Source organism: Cebus imitator, unplaced genomic scaffold (genome assembly GCF_001604975.1).
Source record: "Cebus imitator isolate Cc_AM_T3 unplaced genomic scaffold, Cebus_imitator-1.0 Scaffold386, whole genome shotgun sequence".
NCBI classification, from domain to species: Eukaryota; Metazoa; Chordata; class Mammalia; order Primates; family Cebidae; genus Cebus; species Cebus imitator.
The window spans coordinates 1,153,932-1,156,171 of NW_016107701.1; the positions used below are offsets into that span (position 1 = coordinate 1,153,932).

General features: G+C 57.0%; 1 protein-coding gene across 5 annotated transcripts in view; it reads left to right on the forward strand.

Moving 5' to 3' along the window:
• Positions 1–230: 230 nt before the first annotated feature.
• The window catches only part of ZNF609 (zinc finger protein 609), a 237,994-nt gene continuing 235,984 nt past the window's right edge, over positions 231–2,240 (forward strand). For 3 of the 5 annotated variants that reach the window (XR_001818891.2, XR_001818892.2, XM_037731199.1), the window contains exon 1: positions 351–478. The gene's annotated coding sequence lies outside the window, so the exon portion shown is untranslated. Of the gene's footprint in view, positions 479–1,774; positions 1,913–2,240 lie in introns of those variants that run through there. The other 2 variants (XM_017508055.2, XM_017508056.2) reach the window with 2 other exon arrangements.

Consider the following 2,240-nt stretch of genomic DNA (forward strand, 5'->3'; position numbering starts at 1 on the left):
TTCTTCGAGTTTATCTTGGTTTTAACCGGCTCGCCGGGTTTTCCAGTATTCCTCGAGCTACGACTCTCTAATCTGGGCTCCGGGCGAGCGCGCATTCTGAGACCCAGGATTTCTCTGCTTCATCCAGGTTCCGGGTTTCCCCTGCGCTCACCCGCTCCAGACTCCACACCAGCGTGGAATCCGGATCCGAGGGCCTGGTAGTCTAGTGTCCGGGTCTTCCAGGTGACTCTGGTTGTCCCGGATCGCGGCGGCGGCGGCGGCGGCGGCGGCGACGGCTGAGGGACCCGCGGCCCCGGACACAGCGGCACCGACCGGGCGGGGCGGAGCGGCGCGGGGAGGGGGCGGAGAGCCAAGCCGGGGTGGGGTGGGGGGGAGGGGCCGCGGGAACGGATGGCGGCCTGGGCCCGGTAGCAGCGGCGGCTCTACGGCCCGGGGCCCCGGGCGGGCGGAGGTGGCGGCTCCCGGGACCGGCCGCGCGGTGAGTCCGGAGCTTTGTGTGGAGCCGGGACTGGGGGAGGAAAGAGGCGGCGGCACCGATGGGGCGCGGGGCCGAGGGAGCTGATGGGGGCCGGGGGCGGCGGCGCTGCCTGACGGAGGAAGTGGGGGTTGGGGGGCTGGGGCGGAGCGAGGGGAAGGTGTGTGTGTGTGGGGGGGGTCGTTGCGTGGGTGGGGGAGGGGGCGTCGAGGGGCGCGGGGTGAAGTTCAAATCGTGGCCAGGGCCGGTTCAGGCTGAGGGTAGGGGTGCCCGGGAGGGGATTAGGGTCTGGCTAGGTTGTGGGAGCAGGCCAGAGAGTTTCTGAGGCGAGTCTGGGTACGTTGAGGGCGCTCACGGCGACTGGGACCAGTCAGGGAGTTGGAAGTGGGGGGCGGGGGCGGGTTCAGAGCAAAGGGTTGGAAGCCGGACGTGTGCGTGACCCAGGAAAGGGGAGCAAGGTGGCGGGGATCCTGCAGTAAGTAGGTTGTGGGTGTGTGCCCCTAACAGTCTTCAGGTCACATTTATTCCTGTCCTTTTCTTCAAGATGGAGGGATCCCTGAGCCTGGACCTTAACTGTTATCCTTGCACCCCCGGGAGGTTTTGTGACCCTATCCTGTTTGAAAAACCCATGCTGCCCTCTTTTCCCTTTATGTGTAATTACGGTTGGATCATCTCTGTGCTTTGCTCAGATTCTCCTTCCTCCCTTTGGGGTTGAGGAGGAGGAGACACATCTGACCAATTAATGTGTGTTTGTGAAACAGGCAGCAGCAAACAGTCATTTCAGCTTCTAGGAATTAGGCTCACACAGGGTGGAGAGATCAGAGCCCTTCAGGGGGAATATTTCTGAACAAATCACAGATGATTAAATTCTCTAAGAAACAGCTCCCTACCTAAATGAGAGTGGGAAAGATGGGGAAGAAAGCCTGTCTGTTTCCAGCCATGTGTCCTGGGCCCCAGGGGTTGAGGAGAGTCCCCAAGCCCCTACAGGCCTCTCTTTTCTGTATTAGGCTTTCCTCTGCAGCCTTGAGTTAATTTCACCCCTGCTGCTTTGTCTTGAGGGAGGGAGTGCTGGTTTTAGGCTGTTGTGAGGAGATGACTGTTCTGCTGCCACACACAATAGTCGTGTCATTTTATCGGGAGTGCTACCCCAGGGCTGAGAACTGCTGCAGCAGAGATAAACCGGTCCCTCTCACCCGCCTATTGTGTACACAGTGAAGGTCATAGGTTCAAGTCTTGTCTGAGAGCTTTGGATATGCTCCATCTCCCAGGCTCCTCAGTGCCATTTTCTTCCTTTTCCAGACTGGGGCTTGCCATTGGAGGAGGCCAGACAGAAAGGCTCTTCTTTTTGAGTGAGGAACAATGCAGAGCTCATTGGCACACATTTTTCAGAAGAATAGGGGATGCCAGCCATGTTGTGCCTGCCTCTTTGGCTAGCCTGTACTAAGTTGTGAAGGAATAGTGTCTGGTAGACTCAACTATGATGTTTGTTTCAGACTCTTAAGGAAGAAGTCTCCAAGGAAAGGTTCTGCTCTTACTTGAGTCGTGATATTTAATTCTTTTATGTAAATTGAGCACTCGTGTAGTGAATTTTGTTGATTTAGGAATTCCACTAAAAACCTGTGCAGGGTTAAGATAGGGAGTCAAGGCCAGGTGTGGTGGCTCATGCTTGTAATTTCAGCACTTTGGGAGAATGAAGCAAGAGGATGACTTGAGCTTAGGAGTTCAAAACCAGCCTGGGCAACAAAGCAGGACCTGTTTCTCAAAA